General features: G+C 42.5%; 1 long non-coding RNA gene across 3 annotated transcripts; it reads left to right on the top strand.

Annotated features, from left to right (window-relative positions):
• Window positions 1-2,302, top strand: LOC125611994. Of its 3 annotated transcripts, XR_007342232.1 has the most exons (4): window positions 1-84; window positions 415-635; window positions 856-1,062; window positions 2,169-2,302. It is a non-coding gene; the product is annotated as an uncharacterized LOC125611994 (long non-coding RNA). The 3 variants fall into 3 exon arrangements; XR_007342230.1 differs by having other exon boundaries at window positions 25-635; XR_007342231.1 differs by having other exon boundaries at window positions 26-635; window positions 896-1,062.
• The last annotated feature ends 6,139 nt before the right edge of the window (window positions 2,303-8,441 follow it).

The raw sequence follows: 8,441 nt of genomic DNA, 5'->3' as shown, positions 1-8,441 counted from the left end.
TTCCTCCCACCCGGAGGCGTGCTGGGGCCAGGCGGCTACGAACCTAGTAGCTCTGGCCCAGCCAACTCGCTCCCTCTGTCCCAGGTGAGAAGTGAGGTCGCCTCGATGCCCCCTTTCTTGCCCTCCTTCCAGCTGTCACCTTGACCCTTGGCCACCTCCCCGTCGAGCATAAAAACGTGCACAAAGAACACAGGATTTGGATTTGCACAGATTGTGGCTTTAAATCTAGGTTGTGTGACCTTGAACAAATTGTCCAACCTCTTGGCGTCAGGTTCCTCGTCCTTAAAGTGACTTGGGAGGATTAGCGATGACGCGTAAAACGCGTAGCACGGTGCCTGGTACAACGCGAGTTCGCAGCTATTTTCACTCCCAACTAGCAGTGATTGGAGCTGGGCCCCCCTCTTCCCGCCCCAGACTCGGCCCAACCTGGTTCGGGAGCTGCCTGTCTCCAGCCGCGAAAGGGGGAGGCGTCCCGGAGCAGCCGACCAGCCGCCCAGCCGACGGTCTCGCGCTCCGATTTCCTCACCATATGAAATGAAATTCCACAGGGGGATTCAAAAGGAAATGAGACCGGGACGCTCCGTGCTGCTCGGCCCGCCGCCCTTCCTGTCTTGGGGACACGGTTTCTAAATAAGGTTGGGATGGTGAGAGGGCGGGAGGGGGGAGGCTTGACTTGTGTGCTGGGGGCAAGAAGAAGCACAAGCACCAGGACTCTCCCTTCCCCAGCCTCCTGGCCCTACTTCCCTTCAACCTGCGCTCCTTTCTTTCTTATCCTGCTTCTGTGTGGTTCTGGGGATCTGGAGATCTTGCGACCTGGGTACCCATTTAACTTTCCTTTTGCATTCTCAACCTCAGGGGCTTTGTGTGCTCCACCCTCTCTCTGCTTTACCGTTAGCCGGTGAAACTCCCAGCAGGTGGATTCCTAAACCGTTTACTTGTTGCCTGACTGTGGTGGAGCAACTGTGCCTCTCTCCAAGCCTCAAACTAACATCTGGCCAACTTCTGAGGGAAGTTCATGTCTACCTCACACAGTTGTTGAGAGAGTTAACTGAGATAACGCCTGTAAGTCATTTTGCACAATGTCTGGCACATAGTAAATGGCACAATAGTAAATGCTGAATAACTTGGTTATTGTTGGGTTTTGGGTTTTGTTTTCTTCTGGGACCACTAGACAAGGTCAGTTATAGGACAACCTCCTACTTTCCAGACGTGTTAAAGACATCTCTGGCAGCCCAGGTCTGAGGATATGGGTAGAGGGATTTCTACCCTCTTCCTGAGACCTTTTTGTTCAACACTTGCCACTGTTTTCCTGGGGCTTTTTATACCCTCCCATTTCAGCTGATTCTTGGCACTTCGCAGGGAGTAGGTATAAATTGGAGGAATGCACCATTAATGTAGTGCTCATATTTTGTCGTATATTTTTAGTTTTCTTATATTACCAACTCAACTTGACTGAGGGCAAGAATGTAATCAACTTCATTTGGTGTTTGGCTTTGTGCCTAGAACTAATTCGCAGGTCTGTGGTCATGGTCATAACCTCCCTGTGAAGGAGGCTGTATATCAGCCCCTTAAGGAGATTAGCAAACTGAGGCTAGAACCAAAGTAAGAGAAAATGACAGGACCAACCAGATCATGGCCCAATGGAAGCCCTTCAAAGAAGGAAATCAACATTATTTCCCCAGAAAAAGTCCCCATGTGGATATCAATGTACTCAGCAGTAAGGTTGAATCTTTGGCTTGAAGCACTTATGCTGAGACCATTAGACCATTAGACCACATGAGACCATTAGCCTACACAGAAGAATAGATAACCAGATGAACAGAGCAAATTATCTATTAATTATTTGGGCTACAGAGATGAACATATCAAGTGAAGAGATTAAATAAATACCCGATCCCCATCCTCTAGGATCACACAGGAGACAAAGAATAAACAAACATCAGTAATGTTTGTTTATTACATTTACCATCAATGTGGTAAATGTGCAGATAGAGAATTGTGGGTAAATCACAGGTGGAGGTAGCTGAGTTTGGAGGGCTACTCAACGGGGCTGACCTGCAGAATTCTGAGCCATTGAACAAAGCAGTGTGAAATTGGCCCTTCTCCTAGAGCAGGAAGGGGAGGGAGGCATGCTCCCTGCTAAAGGCACATGTGTATGGTTTATGAAGGAATGAACTCTCTGCAGTCAAGAGGAGGACCTGCTCCTCACACAGGGCACACAGAGAAGACATCATGAGTGCTGAGTGAAAGAATGCTATTACCAACTCAATAAAAATAAAAGAGAACTCATGTAGAACCCTGACTCTGAGCCAAGCACTGTGTTCCATGACTTACATTCATTTCATTTATTTCTCACAACCTGAGAAGATATGTTTTGAGAGGTCAAGCAATTTACCCAAGATCACATAGTAAGTGGTGGAGAAGGCTCAGATGCAAATGGACCTGGCCCTAAACTGTGTGTGTGTGTGTGTGTGTGTGTGTGTGTGTGTATGTGTGTTACTACTCTCATAGAGGAAACTGCTTAACACCTAGCCTAATCCACAGGTAAAGATGACCCTTTTGTGATCCTGACCTCCTTCTAGGCCTGGCATCCCTGCCTCAGCATGTTTGGAGCAACTGTCTCCTATGAGAACACTTGAAGAAGCCCCTTCCCTGTCAGAAGCTTTTCCTGTCAACAGCTTTTCTTTCTAGGTATTTTCCAAAAAAGAAAGCCAGGGGAATCACATTTCAGTCTGAATGTGGAAAGAAAACAAAGACCACAACTTAGGGCTAAGTCTGAATAGCCTGGAGCCCCTTCAGCCCCCCTCTCATGGAGTGGTTTACTCAGTCCACAACTGCCCCTGGTGACAGGCATGGCATGTTTGTCTTTGTTACAGTGACATGCACAGCATTTCTGAGAGGAAAAGATAGTGACGTGTGAATGGAACCTTCAGTTAACCTGAAGCCCTGGCCTGGGCCCCTAGTGGCTCTGGCCCTAGTGCAGGGCAGTTTCCTTGGTCCAGCCGGGAGTGGTAAAGATGCAGCCAGTTTGGAGCTGCCACAAACATGACTTCAGCGGCTGTTGGCCAGTTGGAGGGCTCTCTATTTGCATCTAATGAGGGGCCGGGTTCTAATTAACTCCTGTGATGTGTTAATTTTTCAACCTGACATTTTCTGCTCTAATAGATTCTTGTAATGGTTCCTAAATTAAAGGCTGCATTTAAAGACTAGAGTTTAGGTTAAACTCCATCACCTAAGGGGGTGGGAGCTGTAAACATCCTTTCCCTCCTAAAGGAAACCTCTCATTTGCAGTTCTTTGCTAACCCAATTAAGTGTTGAAGTGGTCACCCCAGAGCCTGCTTTTTATTTCCTGTGAAACAATCCAACTAATCCATATTCAGTAGCTTCCAAGAAAAGTCTTATTTCAACCACTCATGAAGAAACCAGCTTCTTTGAATCTAGGCAGAACATTTAGAACTCACAAAGAATTGTCTTGATAGAAAATGCAAGAAAGTAGTTTATTATTACCCTGTTTGGTTTTTGAGGGAAAATTTTGCTGGTACTAAAACCCCGTAAGTATTGTGAATTTACTGAAAACAACAGAACCATAGGGAAATGCCAAGCCACATCCTATCAGTTTATAAATAGTCTGGGTGCTTCGTCTTCCCCTGCACCCAAACTAGTTATAAAACAAAACCATGTCTACTGAAGAAGGTGGAAGGGAACACTGATCTGGCTCCAAGTTGAGGAATCAAACATCCCAAAAGGCTAAGTGACAACTATTAACTGGCAGAGCCAAAGTCTCTTAGTCCATTGTACTACTAGTCAGGAGGGAAGCATCATCACCACTGAGATCTTGATGTCAAGGAATCAAAGTCCAGTAGTTCCTCCTACCCATATATTCAGCAAGCATAAGAAGGTAGCGATGGTTTAACACACAGATGAGAAACCAAGACCTCTGTGGGAGGCAAAAATTAATGAAGACACACTTTCTACCTCCACTACCTCATTTTGTTTCAGTATTTGACAAGCCATTAGCTGATGTCTAGAGATGGATTGTTACAGATGTGTCACTGCAGGTATGCAGACTTATAAAAGATGGTTTCTGCCTTCAAGAAGCTTTTAGTCACACTGGGGAAGATGAACATGAGACCAAAAGTGAAACAAGTTCTTTAAGGCAAGTACTTTTTCTTTGGACTCGCCCCATTCTCCCCCTAGTGTACATAAGATTCTACATTATAAGGTTCTTGTTTATTCTTTGTCTGTTTCATTACCTTTGAGGTCAGAGGCTTTGTCCTGTTCTCCATTGTGCTCCTGATCAGAATAGAACCGGACCATTGAAGGCACTTAGTAGTTATTTGTTGAATAAATAAATGAATGTTGTAAGTGATAAGTGATCTGCTTTTTCAGAAGAGAGTCTTCATTATGGGCTGGGTATAGGCAACCACCAAAACACATCCAGTTAGATCATAAGTTAAAGCCTGGTTCACAGCTTTCAGCTTTCTTCTGAAGTCATGTTTTGCCAATCATTTATCTTCTTCTTTATGTATTTTTTTAAGTTACAATGCCTATTCTTAAACACTTTTCAGTAGAACAATATTTTTGGCTAAAATCACCCTTTGATTCAGAGGCAAATGAGTTTCTCTACTTTGTGAATCAACAGAAGATAATCTCTTATCATGGTTTATTGGCTAATCAACCACTCATCTCATTGTCATCTGAAGCCATTGAGAATCAGATATGCCATGAGATAGATCTCAAGCCAAGGAATTTTAAGTCAGTGAATCACTTCTTGGTAAGTTTGTAGGAAAAAATGGACCGTGAACTTATCTTTGAGGGGTATGTATGTAAGTTTTCCAGAGACTCAGGGAAGCAATGGGAAGAAAGCATATGAAATAATCTCTAAGAGGCAACACTTTCAACATGTAATTTTCTGATGAGAAATGAACAGGAATAAAAAAGGATGCTACATAATGATCAAAGAGTGAACCAACTACATAATGTGAAAACATGAATTAGACTAGACAAGGAGGTAGTTTTCAAAACATGGCCTCAAATTCTTTGACATTCCTCCGATTGAAAGGCAGAGTTTGTGTTCCCTCTTCTTGAATCTGGAAGAGCTATGAATTCTCCAACCAATAGAAAACAACAGAACCAAATGACACTAAGTGACTTTAAAGGTATATCATAAAAGGCCATCCAGTTTCTACTTGTCTCCTGGAAAACTTACTTTGGAGATCTGAGCATCCTTTTAAGTAGCCCAACTTCTCTAAGGCACTATACAGGAGAGGTCACCTGCAGACTTCCTATATAATGTTCCCAAGATGAACTAGTTTTTCAGACAGCCCAAGACAGTTCCAGAAGTAAAGAAGCTGTCTTGAAAGTAGGTGCTTTGGCTCCAGCTGTTCCTGTTTTTTCAATCATCACTGCACATACATCCTGGAGCATAGAACCATCCTTGCTGTACCCTTTCCAGATTCCTGCCACACACAATCCATGATTATTATTATTTGATGTCTTTAAGTATAAATTGGTTTGTTTTTCAGCAACATGTAACCAGAACAGAATTAAGTTATCAAAGGAGAGAGTGATTTTGCTTGGAATAATAATAATAATAAAAGAATGAATACCATCCAAAGATGTTATGTCTTCTCCTGGGGATAGAGATAGCATGTTTTCAGTTGTGAGCCACAGTTGTATTGTGTGAACTGAAAGCATGATTTAAATGTTGAATTTCATCTGGAACTTAAGCTAAAAGAATTGTGTGTGTGAATGCCAACCTACAAGGAGCAGAATCAGGGTATTTGTACTGTGTCAATGTAGCAAGACTGGAACTATCTTTCTCAGAATTCCCTTCCCTATGTGGTTACTAACTAGGGTTGACCACAAGAGAAATTGTCACAAGAGTGGGAGGTAATAGAGAAACAGCATTTTCATGCTCTGAAAGTTAGTGGCAGATACCAGCACACCATGGAGTCACAAACATTTTCTTGGATCTTCTGACTCCCCTGTTGGCATGGGCAGCACTCAGACCTGTAGCTCCTTTAACTCCTGAAGATATCTTTCATATTCTTCAAGTCCTGGCCAGATGAATGAATAGTTCTGTCACTAAGAGCTCTAGCTTCTGCAAGTCACCTGCTCAGTCAAGGTTAGAGGTGGTTTTTATCTATGGGTTTTCTTGATTCCCAAAAATTCAAACCTAGTTTTATTCCTTGACTGCAGGCCTGCCTGATCTGTATGACTTCAAGTACAACACCAGACAGAGGTAATACCTTGCATTAGAGTGTTTTACTGGCTTTCACAGTTCTGAAAGGTCTAATCCTTATGGTAAATTCTTTATTCTATCTCATTCATAGTGACTCCATATTTTTGATCAGATCTAACTGATATATCCCTTTAAAAAGATTCATATAATATTAGCACTTGGAAGCTACCATAGAATTCATCTCATCCACTCCTCACTTGATGAATGGGGAACTGAGGCTCCAAATTCAACTACCCAAGTGGCACACAAATAATGAGTTGAACCAGTCTGCTAACCTGCACCTACTATATCAGATCATATTATCTATACCCAAAACTTAAGTATTTAAGTGCCTCTATCAAGCACCAAATACTAAGTACTTTACATACATTATTTCATTTAGTCCACATTACCTCCAGAATTTATTTTAAATCTGAATTACTTCTCTTCATCCCCACTGCCATGAACATATAACCCTCATCAACTCTCACTTGATAACTGGCTCCTGACTTGCCCCCCTGGCTCACCAAGGATGCATTCTCTACACACCAAAAGGAATCTTTTAAAAGCTGCTCCAATGCATCAGGCCTACAAAGACCTGTGAGACCTGTTCCCATCTCCCTTTCTCTTCAGTCATACTCTCTGCCTTGTTCACCACACTCTGGCCACCTTAACCTTCCCTCTCTTCCTAAAATGTGCCAAGCTAGTTCCTACCATAGTATTGTTGCTAGCCCCTCTGCCTAGACTCCCTCTCCTGGGTCTTCTCATGTTTGTTCCTTCCTGACAAATGTGATTTCCTCTGAGAGATCTTCCCTGAACACTCATGTCTCATTCTTACTTTCTGTTGGTCACTCCTCAGCCCTGTTTTATTTCTTTCACAGTGCTTATTGATGTATACCACTGTCCGGGGTATTTAATTGCTTGTTTATTTTCTCTCTCTTAACTGCAAGGTAAAGTCCATGAAGTCAGGGTATTGACTATCTTATACACTAGTATATCTCTAGTATAAACCTAGTAGGCGCTTAGTAAATATTTGTTAAATGAGCAAAACTGTGTGGCAGTACTATAATTCTTTTGTTTTACATATCAGACAACAATGTGTGAGAAATTAAGAAACTTTCTTGAGGTTTCTCAGTAAATGGCAAGTTGCTGTTCTGACACGTTCTGTGTGACTGTACATCCTGTGTGGTGTTTAACCTCTGTTGGCCAACTTTATTGTGTCTCCTCTCCACAGCTCTTCTCTGGGTGGAAAATTTATCCTAGTATATTGGAACTGCAAGGAGCCTTTAATAATCAGCTGCTTTCTTGCCTAGTCATTATAGTAAAGTTAGTCAATCAACAACTGTTTATTGAGTCTAGTAGGATACATTCCTAAGGTAACAAAAATTTCTCACCCAAAAAGGGTAGACATTAAGGATCACTCATTTATAGCATCCTGGGAATTTCCAAAAACCTTCATTTTTATTTGATTGTCCTTCAGTAGCCTTCCGTTGTTCAGTTTCAAGAATTTGATGGACTTATAGGTCTTCCTGCCTTATTTTTTCCTCTATTACCTCTGTTATTTCTTTTTCCTTTAAGAATCCAAACCTGAGCTCGGTCTGGTGACCCACAAGCAAGAGAGGTGGGAGGGAAAAGGAGGGAGAAGGGGAATTGCACGGAAGATGGAAGGAGACTCTCATCATTATACAGAATACATGTATGAGGATGTGAGGGGAAAAAAAAAAGAAGTGTGTCCCGTTAGATTGGGTAGAGAGAAGTGATGGGAGAGGAGGGGAGGGGAAGGGGGGAAAGGAAGGACAGCAGAATAAAATAGACATTATTATTGCTATATGTATATATGTGACTGCATGACCAATGTGATTCTGCAAACTGTACACTCAGAAAAATGAGAAATTATACCCCATCTGATTCAAATGTATGATATATCAAGATCATTGTACTGTCATCTGAGTGTACAGTTTGCAGAATCACATTGGTCATGCAGTCACATATATACATAATTGAAACAAATTTTAAAAAAAGAATCCAAATCTGGCAGGGTATGATATTGCACTTCTATAATCCCAGTGGCCTGGGAGGCTGAGGCAGGAGGATCACAAGTTCAAGGCAAGCCTCTGCAATTTAGCAAGGCCCTAACCATCTCTCTCTCTCTCTCTCTCTCTCTCTCTCTCTCTCTCTCACACACACACACACACACACACACACACACACATACACA

The sequence above is a fragment of the Marmota marmota genome, unplaced genomic scaffold, assembly GCF_001458135.2.
Source record: "Marmota marmota marmota unplaced genomic scaffold, marMar, whole genome shotgun sequence".
NCBI classification, from domain to species: domain Eukaryota; kingdom Metazoa; phylum Chordata; class Mammalia; order Rodentia; family Sciuridae; genus Marmota; species Marmota marmota.
Note: the sequence above shows the minus strand (reverse complement) of the source record. Positions and strands in the feature narration are given on the sequence as shown.